Genomic DNA, 10,706 nt, shown 5'->3' with positions numbered 1-10,706 from the left:
CTCACATGGGTGTAGCTATGACTTGCACAAAGGAGGACCAAGCTGGGAGCCAGAGGCTGGAGGGTGCCTTGCACTGTGAGGATGCAAAGAGGTGGGGGAGACCTGAGGGGATGAGCTGGCCCCAGGCTTACCAAAGCTTTTGGGTGTTGCCAGAGTTAATGCAGGGAGCGCGTGCGCCTCTCGCGTGTGTTTATGCATGCAAAGAGGTGCCTGCTGGGGAAGGAGTGGAAGGCTTGTGATTTATCATTGCTCTGTAATGGGTGCCTTGCTTCTAGTGAAAGAGGTCAACATCCCTGAGAGATACCAAACCCCCTCCTTATTAACGTCCTGTTACAGCTAATGGTTTGGGGTAGGGCAAGCAGGTCTTACAAGGAAGGCATTAAAGAACAGCGCGACTTGGAAGGGAAGCCAAAGAATTTACAGCAATATTTACACAGAGGCTCTCCCCAGAGATAAGGAGGTACACAGTCAGCTCGGGAGATAAGCACAGCTGTGGGACCAGGCAGAGCAGGCACTGTTGTTTGTGCATCCTGAAGTTCAACAGGATCAGAAGCCAGAGCTGTGTGGTGCAGGAGAGGGGGATGTGAGCAGGACCACACACACCAGCTGGGCCCTGGCCTCTGGAGGCAGATATTGTGTTTGCTCAGTGGCTTGCAGTGAGAAATGGGGCCAGCAGTGCTCCCTCAGGCTCCTAACCCAAGCCCCAAACCTGGCTTGAAGGCATGGATTAATACAAATTAATGAGTGCAGTGTCCTGTCCTGGTGAAGATGTGGAGGTCTGGCCCAGGTTAATGTGGCAGCCACCACCTGTCCTGTCCACCACAGGCTTTGGAAGCTGCAGGTTGACAGCTGTTTCTCCAGGGGGTCCTGCTAGTTGATCCCAGCTCCATCTCCAAAAGCCCACCTTGATTCCACGTGGGGAGCCCTGGGGACACTTTTGGGACACAGCCCAAAGGGAAAAGGCAAACCTCTACATTTAATTCGAGGCCAGATACAATTCCTAGACAAGCATGTGTCCCAGGACACAGGTCGTACAAGGTCACCCAATCTGGGGAGCACCTGGGAAACTTCTTCTCTTTCCTGTCCAGGTGATGTTGCAGTCAGGTCTTCCCTCCCTAGTTCTTTAGCTCCACTTTTCCACCTTTCCTGTTGGCTCTGAGAGATGTGCAGTGGATCTGTATTCAACAGATGCTGTGCTGGCTGAAGGTCCCTCAGACTATTCTCAGCCTTCTCCAGTTACTTGCTACGAGCCAAAATCCCACATCCAGCAAAATCTCCTGACCCAAACCCACCTGAAGACAAAAAGAGCCTCACTTGGTTTTTGGTTTTTTTCCTCATTGACAGCACCAGGCTTTGGATCTAGTCACATGGGGAAACCGAATAAGATCTGTGCTTAAGGCCTAACAAGAGAGCCCAGCCTGCTCCATGCCCCCTTCCTGCATCAACCAGACACCTCCCCTCTCACTCCTGGTTTCTTTATGTGCTCAAATCACCCATGGCCACCACCTCATCCTGTGCTAGACTACATCTCCACCGTCCTCCCTGGCCCCTAATAGCACTCGACCACTGATCTCCGAGCGCTCCATCCATCACTTGACTAGCACATTATTTATTTACCATGGGGGAGAAAAAGGAGTTGGGTTGTCTGGAGAATGTATTAAATTTTCATTTGTTCTCATTGATTCCTGAAAGGAAATTGCTGAGTTATGCCATCAGGTTGGACGATATGGAGAGCATCTACTAGAGGGGGGATACTGGGTGTGAAACAGGGGCAGAGCTGAGGTTGTTTTGAATATTCCATGGAAGTTACGGTGACCATTTAGCCGAGCAACCTGATGAAATGTATCGTCTGCTTCCCTCAGTCTCTGCTGTAGCTGCTTGCCCAGACTCTTCCCAGTTTCTCCTGCCATATGGGACACACGTGGTGCTGTTTCCTCCTGGCTGCTGGGTGAGGAGCTCTCTCTCGCAGGTTTCCCCACCGATTCTGGAGCACCGTGCGTGTGCGTGGGAGCGGCTTCTGGCGAGGGCTCCTTCCCCGTCTGCAGGAGCTGCTCGGCCTCTTCCAGCTCATCCCAGTCAGTTTGGAGACAGTTGCCTCGCATATTTCTTCTCCAGGCATGTCTGGGCTCTCTCCCCCTGAATTTCCGCTGTGGTAGTTAGCACGTTATTTATGGCAATTTTTTCCTATTTTTTTAGTGTGCGCTAATATTGTAGGTTGCACAAGAATACTGGCTTTTCCATAGGGCTTCTTGTCATCCAAAAACTGCTCATTTTTTTCTTTCCCAGCCAGAACTGGCATCCCAGCCAACAGCAATGACTATGGTTCAGGTTTTCCATGCTTCAAATGATTGTCGTTCAGGTTTTCCATGCTTCAAATGATTGTCATTCACATTTTCCATGCTCTGAAGCCCACCAAGAACTGACTTGGAGTCTCAGCTGAGGATTGGCTCACATTACTTCATCTAAGTCCCATTTTCTAACCAAGTCAAACTAAAAGTGTAGTCTGAACCTCATCAAGACACCAGGGTTGCCCTAACTTTTGGAGGAAGTCTTTAGTGAAAACGTTGAAGCCTCATCTGAACAAGATGGAGAAGAAATTCTCCTTGGTGAAAAGTCTCATGGCTGGGATTTTTGAGGGCAGACACTGTTTTCTGAATTAAAATGGCCACCTGCTGCCCGAGGACTGTGGGCTGGGGAAGTCCTCACATCTCTGAAGAGGTCACCTCCATCTCTGGCACCTCTGACCCTGCTTGCTGCCTCAGGTCACAGCAGACCCTTAATTCAGGGAGCCACAATGTAGAAGAGGAATGTTTTTACTGGGGTTTTATTTTTGCAGTCTGGAGGATAATCAAGGGTCCTCGGGTTTCTGTGGGAGTTGAAAGAAAGGACAGAGCAAACTGGCACTGTTCCCAGTCCAAAATGTTTTCACTAATTGCATGCAACCTTCCTTACAGGAGAGAGAGGCTGCAAATACCACCGCAGTTTAAGTACCACTGCTGGTTCACGTTGGTTTTATTTCTGCTGCTCCCAGTGCTGCGTGTGAGTGGCATGTGTGTGCAAGGTAGGATGCACAGGGAATCATGGATGGCTCGAGGCTTGAGGGAGGGAGCTGAGGAGCGTGTGTGTGTTTATTTGGGGGTGTGGAGCCTTTCCAACGAGGAAAGGGCGGCCGCACCCCAACACCCATCGCTGGTGTGGGTTGGGAAGGGACCGTGTGAAGCTGAATGTGGGTGTAGGGGTGAGATTCCAGGCCTGCTTCCCAGAGCTTGGCTTAGCCAGCACCCTGACCCAACTCTGAGCCCCATGGCGGACCAGCTCCCCTCGCTGTCCTTCCTTTCCTCAAACACAAGGCGCTTCCTCCCCATCCCGAAGGGGGGGAGAGAGCGGCACGGGAGGAATCCGACGCGAGCAGGCTGATGGCTGCCGTCCCAGTGCAGGCTCAGCAAATGGGGCTTGTGATGGATGAATGTGCAGGGCAAGAAGTAATAAAATGGGCCCCAGTCATGTAATCTTCCATTAAAATGAAATGCATACCAGAAATGAGGCATTTCTGCAGCTTGTACCATCTCCCACGGAAGATCATGAATAAAAGAGGCAAGTGTACTGTTGACAGATGCCGGCATGCATAAAGGACAGTTCCTATAAAGGCAAAGCCCCGGCTAACAGATGGACTAAAGATGTGAGATGCAGGAAGATTTACCAGTCTAAATAATTCAAGGGAATGTCGTATGGGGAGGCAGTGCTGGAGAGGGGAGCCGGCAGAAGGTACAGATGGAAAGGCAGGCCAGGCCTTTCCCACAAACCCATTAAGAACGTCGCTTGTCTGAGTGACAGTATGTCGCACAAGGCACCAGCAGAGATGGGTGGATTTGCCTCCAGCACTCTTTCTGCAAGGTCAGGAGAAGAGGTAATCTCAAAGGTTGCATCTATTTGAGGTTTGCCTCTTGAAAGGCCTCTTCTCCAGCCTTCCTCCTCACCCACCTCTTCTACTTTATCCCTTCTTCCCCTGCTGCTGGCCAAAATGGGAGCACAGGAATGTTTCTGCTGCCACAAGCAGAAGGTAGATGTGGCAAAGGCATTCAGTGCTCCCATTGCTCTTCTCTGCCTTGCTCAGGTCCCTGGACATCCTTTGGGCTTGGAAGGGGCCTGGGGGTTAGTGTTGAGTGCCCTGTGCCCATTGAGGGACACTGGTGGAGCGTTTGGGGGCTTTACAGAGCTTGGCGGAGAGACGTGGCTGTTGCATGATGTTTCCATGCCCTGGCAATGGCAGCTGGAAAAATTTTGTGAATCTCCCTGGCCATTAATAGGAAGTCTGAGAAGGGCTGGCTGAAGCATTGCAGGCGTGTTGGGAGGGTTTTGGCAACACGGGATGCAGGGATAAGCTGGTGTAGGAAATGGCACAGAGGATGGGGCATCGTGGTGGCTGAGAACAGGGCAAGGGATGCCCAGGGCCCCTCTCCCCCTGTTCCCTGGGAGCCTGGGGTTGGCTTTGGCAAACATTTTGGGAGAAGAGGGAGGATAAAGGGCAAGATGCAGAGGGTTAGATAGAAGTCAGTGGCAGCTGCTTGGCAGAGATTGTGCGCGCTCTCCGCTCGGAGAGGACGCCTTCCCTGGGCTCGTCAGCCGTCTGCAGCACGGCGATTAATCATTGGTGTCAGAATCCCTAATCCTATTCAATGGAAAACAAACAGCGCGGCATCCAGCCCTGTGCTGAGCCCAAGCAATTAGCATGTTTACATGGGCTGGGGAAGCTCAACAAAGAGTGGCCAACGGGGGCCACGGGAAATGAACCCTTGTCAGCCCCTGATGTTCCGTGCGCCTGGGATCCCCAGGCTCTGACTCAGGCCCAGGCTTGGAAACGTGGCTCAAAGCAGTTGGATGCAGCTACTTGCCACCAAAAAATGATTTTTCTCCATCAGGGCTCAGGTGTCTGTGAGTGTGGGCAGCTGCTGAAGTGGGGGGATGTGTCTGGTATGGACGGTCAGCTGGGGAAACGGGGATCTGGAGGAGATTAGGGGTTTGCTCCTGCTTGGGCTTTGAATCGGTAGCAAAAATAGCAGCCAAAGCCTTTGCAATTCCAGCAACTCAGCCCTGATGTCAACTCCTTGTCCCCATGCCTCCCTGCTGGAGCTGCATCTCTCTGGAATTGTTTTGATGCCTTTGGGTGCTCTGGGTTAGGATTGGGCTCTGTAGGGCTGGGGATGTGCAGGACCAACACACCTGGTATGCTGGTCCTGTCCCTGGCAGGCTCAGGTCCTTCTCATAGGCTCCGAGGAGGTTTGAGACATGGGTTGCAAGGAAAGGTGCAGGACTAACCAGACATACCTGTCCCTTGTGTGTGTCCCCAGGGCTTTGCAGCAGCCACCTCAGAAGAAAACGTTTCCCAAAACCAAGAGAAATAAAAAGCTTCCTCAAAGTGGATGGAGATGCTGCATGGACTGCCCTGCTGAGCATCTCTGCCCTGCTCTGGATTATTTAACTGGGTTCTGCAAACGATTTCAAATAGCAAAGCAAGGGGAGACAGACATAACCTTTGTTTCTGCAGGACCTACCAGAAGCTGACAACGTGGGTATATGGGCAATGGGAAAACAGTTTATGTTTTAAGCTTCATGTGACCTCTGGAGCTCCTGAGTTTCGGAAGGTGAGAGTGAGACAATCCTCACAAGCACTTGATCCCTCTTGAAGTGAAGGGGCTTTCCTGGGTACATAGCTTTCCCTCTTCCCTCCCAGAAGTGTATCTGATTTTTGGGGGTGGAAAAAAAAGAGGATTGATTCAAATAAAAATGTATTTGTATGAGAAAAATTATTTCCTTCCATGAGTAAACACATAGTTTGAGGCAAATTTATGGCTTTGGCCTGGTCATTAATATCTGGTTGTCAAAAAGTATTGGTTTGAACAAAAATATGTTGTAATAAAAATGCATTGTTTTGAAGAAATTTATTGTCCCCATGAAAACCTATTCAATTCAGAAAGATATGTTGATTTCAATGAAAATCTATTTGTTTTAAGAGACAGAGAGAGGGAAGTTGCACTCAGCTGAGAACCAGGGGCTTCTCTTGGTACAGATCTCCCTGCAGTCCCTTGGCTATTAGGATGGGGAAAGCTGGAAAACCCACAACTGGACAGCAAAGGAAACCTGTAGGACTTGCCTGTGCTCAACGAACGTCCTCCCAGCTGAGGAAAAGTGCCCCAGCTACCCTAGGGTAAGGAGTGGGAGGTGGCTGTCTCCATTCCATATGGATTGGATGGCTTCTTCCACAAACAGCTCTCCTTACCCTGCTGACATTTAGGTGACTTTTAAAGGTCCTTTCCAGCCCAAAGGGATCTATGCTTCACCAGAGAGGATCCCAGGGAGTGGCTGCTCCTGAGACCCCACCTGCAGCTGGAAAGGTGCACGTCTTGCCGGTGGCCTGGAGACCTTCACCTTCTGCTTCCCATCTCAAGCCATGCATGAGCAGCAAAATATGTGTGGGTGAGTACCTGAAGCGGAGATGGCTGTGTCCACACTGCTACCTGTGACATCCCCTTTGGCTTGGTGGCACTCGGAGGAGAGGGCCCCTTTTGGCTCAGGGCAGCTTTGTGGTGTGTCTTTGTGGTTCTCCCAGCCCAGCTCCGAGATGGGACTGAGGTTTGCTATCCTGCCTAAGCCTCTTTCCCTGCCAGCAGGGACTGGATGAAATTCACCCTGAGCTCCAAAGCCCTAATGCTGCCTTAGCTGGGATTATGAGAGAAGCCACCATGGTATCACCTGAAATCCACCTCGCGGTGCCTCCCGTTTAAAACAATCAGCAGATGTTTGCAGTGGGCTTTTTCTTTCATTATGCTCCAACTCTGCTATTTAATCAGCTTCTTCCTTCCTCTGTTTGTACAAGGTATCGCTTGCCCATATTAAAGGGGGGGAAGGGAAGGTGCGAGATGAAAAAAAATTTTTAAAATAAAATAAAATTACCTACCGAAGAAATGTCACTGCTGCGGCGTTATCCCCTCCCTGCCAGCACGGGCTCTGGTGTCAATGAAAAGGTTGCCTCTGATTAATATTAATAAAGAATTAGAGCTGTGTTTGTCATGATCACCTCGTTTGGTATTGCTCTGTGTGGCAGGTGAAAGCAGAGGAAGGAAGGGAAGAGGTCTGCACGGCATTCATTAATCATTTCATCAGGAAGGAGTTCAAAGCAGAGGCCGGCCTTAACAAGGGCTGCAGGCAGGGATGGGGCCATGTTTATTCAGATGTTCCTCCTTATGTCCCTGACCTGGTGTGGACCTCCAGGGCTCAGGTGCCCTTCTAGGATCCAGGCCATCCTACCCCCAAACCTGGTCTTGTCTAGGTCAAGGTGATGTCACATGGAAGTCTGACATAGATCCACTATGGGCATCTGCTTATCAGTTGAAAAATGACTCCTCAAGCGATCCTTGTTTCCCCTTTGAGTCAAGAAGATTAGTAAGGAGCGGTGAGACCATCCTTTGAGAAGCTGCCTGGTGGTAAACTTCCTTCTGTATGCTGGGGTTCCTCAGAGGAACAGCTCCTCAGGCCAGGTGAGCAGTGGCCAGGAGCTCAGAGACACTTGTGAGACACAGTGGTCTCTGGGAACTCTTGGAGTAAGCCCCAGGAAGCTGTGTTCCATCTCCAAGGCAAAGCAGTAGGGACACAATTGAATTTAAGGGGCTTGAATCCAGAGGGCTCCTTGTGCTTCCCAAAGATGGTTCCTCCCACCATAAAAGAGCAGCCTAAGCTGGAGGACCCCACACCCCTTGCTCTGTTGACTAGAAGACCCTACAGGTGACTTTTACTTAAACAGCTATTCAATGGTTTAAGTCCAGAGATCTAAATCCCATCTTTACAGAGCTGCCCCTGCAGCAGGCCAGCCCTGCCCTTGGCACACAGTGGTGTTGGGAACACAAAGATGAACGTCACAGGAGTTCAGGTCCTGTCATTTATGCAGGTTGGAATTAAGAGCGAATATTGGAATTAAGAGGAATAATAAAATATTAAGACTGAGTGGCTCTGACTGAGGCTGGTACCTTGCACTGGGTTCATGGCACCCAAGTCAGCCTTGGCTGCTGTTTGCATGCAGAGCTTAGTGTGGGCAATTTACGCAGACTTTTAGTGGTATTTTGTTTCTTAAAAGTGTGGAGATTCCCGTAAATCTTGGCTTAGACACATCTGTGTGTGGCCAAAACTGGTCTCGGCTTTCTTCATAATCTTTTTTTCTGGATCCAAGGCCAAAAGGCAATACACACGTACATATGGCAAAAGTTCTTTGTATTAAGAATTTACAGCTCAACCTTCTTGCTCCTTTTTCTTTCTTTCTTTTTTTTTTTTTTTTGGGATGCTATTTATTATTCAAATGTGGGGAGAGTCGAGCCAAGTGGTGCATTGCTCTCATTAATTATTCTCTGGGATTTAGGAATCAGTTAAAACCATATCTCCCTTAATCCTGTTTTATTAATTTTATATTCTTGGCAAAAAAAAAAAAAAAAAAAAAAAGAAGCAAAACAAAACCCCCCTTCCCTCAACCCTCTCTACAAAGGGATCATGCAGCTTTCTGCTAGGACCCTGAGAACAGGAGGTCTCTGGTGTTCCATGGATGCTCGTTTTTTAATTTGATAAAATAAATTAGCACAGGATTAGAGCCTTCCTGACAGCACAGCTCGACTGCAGTTACCACCTTAAGGGAGGCATTAAGCATAATTTTAAATGTGGGGGTGAAGTGGGAGTGAAGTTCCCTCAGTGAGAGGGAACTTTCCTCTCTCTAGGAACACAACTCAGACACAGCCAAAAGGGGTCACCTTTCTCCAGTGACAGGTTTTGGGTTGGGTAAGGTGGACACTGCTCGGTCAGAGCCCCCCAGCTCATTTCGTATAGCAGCCACGGCTGACAGCTGCAATCACCCTCTTCCTTTTGGGATATTATGGAGATGTCAGTGAAGTGTTTTCCCCTGAAACAGCAGAGGCTTGGCTCCTGAGAGTGAAGGCTTGGTGTCAGAGGGAGAATGGGAAAGTGGGAGCAGGGCATTTGCAGGTTTCATCTCCCTTTTGTGACAGAGAGGCTCCAGCTGGTGCTGTCATCAGATTCTGCTGGCATGAGATATGTGGAGGCTGGGCTGGGAGGGAGCAACCTGTGGCTGCACTGCAGATGTAGTGGCCTCCAGACTGCTTGTTTATGTGGCTGCCAGAGAGGAGAGAAAGGACAGTGATGGTGTGTGGCTCTCTGGCCTCTTCCTTGGACAGAGAGGAGCCTGGACTGGGCTTCCAGGAGTGAGAGTGAGCTGATACCAAAGAGGTTGCAAGGCATGAAAATCTGGGCTGTGAGTGCTGGGCTCAGCTTCCTGAGGCTCATTTTGAGCCCCATGAGGGAGAGGCATTTGGTCCCTCAGCTAGATGGGATCTCTTGGGTGGCTTTTGGGAAACCTGTGCTGTGGAGACATTGAAACTGGAATTGGTGGGATAGTTCTCAAAGCTCTGCAGTGCAGCATTTGGGACTGGTGACAAGGGTTATATGAGAAAAGAGACCATGATGGCTGCGTGGCTGATGAGTTCTTGTCCTGTGCTCATCTTGAAGCTGAAGGACAGGTGTCCCCACCACTGAACTGGGTGCTGGGGATGCATTGCTGTTTGCCTTTAATCTTTCTGTAAGTCAGGCTTTTGTTAGGCTTTCAAAACAGAGCCGTGCCTGAAATGTTGCTAAGTGTTTTCTCCCTGGAAAAGGTGTCTGGTTTGCCATTAATGGCAGTGGCTTAGCAATGAGTCTGCAGAAATACAAGCTGGGCTGGGCTGTGATGGAGAGAGTGTAGGATCCACCCTCAGCTGCCCTGGGAAGGGCTGTGTGGATTAGCAGATGTTAGCAGAGAAGTGCCCTAACGCTGGGCTGCCTCAGGGTCACTGCTGAAAGCTGCTCCCTCTTTGGAGGGTGTCTTTGACTCACTCTCCTCTGGTCTCCCCTGACCTCACCTGAGCACCTTTGCTGCAGGATCAAGGGTCACACTGGAAGCCTGCTGTTGGTTTTGAGGCAGTTGTGGGAATTCGCACAATTCAGGCATCTGAACAGGGCAGAGATTTTTGCAAAAGGATCTTCCATTCAGTAGTCATTCATACAAGAAAGCTGCCCAGACCCTACAGTAATACAAACACCCCAGAAAACACCCTCAGGGCCTGATCTGTCAAACATCCCAAACCAAGGCATATCTATTTCCTCTGCCTTTTCTCTACCAACCAGGGATTTCTTTTCTTCCATAATGTGTGTGTTATGGTTTCTTCTTTGTGAAAAGTCACAAACAGGGAAAGCAGGGAATTTGCTTTTAGAAAAAAACACAAGAGTTCCTTTGGAGAAAAACTATGAAGTGAATGATTTAATTTGTTTTTTTCAGTCTAGGAACAACTTCCTTACTTGCTGTGTAGGAAGAGCCAGTTCTTTCTTGTCCTTCTGTTAGCAGAGCTGGCATGGAGCAGGAGGACGAAGCATTCCCAGGTGATGGGTGTTCCCTGTACAAAAGGCTTGGGCAGGATTCCATTGCTTGGTAACTCTGTGGCCTGTGAAAACTCACTTGGACCCAACGAGGTGCCAGGCTGGTGCCAAGCAAGTTTTGTCTTACCTCATCCTGAGAGCCCCCAGAGTGGACAGATGGTGGGGTAGGATGCATGGAGCTGGTTGGAGGTGAGCTGTGCTCTGCTCCTAGGAATATGCAGAGGAATCCTCAAATGATGCCA

Source organism: Catharus ustulatus, chromosome 9, assembly GCF_009819885.2.
Source record: "Catharus ustulatus isolate bCatUst1 chromosome 9, bCatUst1.pri.v2, whole genome shotgun sequence".
In the NCBI taxonomy this organism is placed as follows: Eukaryota; Metazoa; Chordata; class Aves; order Passeriformes; family Turdidae; genus Catharus; species Catharus ustulatus.
Note: the sequence above shows the minus strand (reverse complement) of the source record.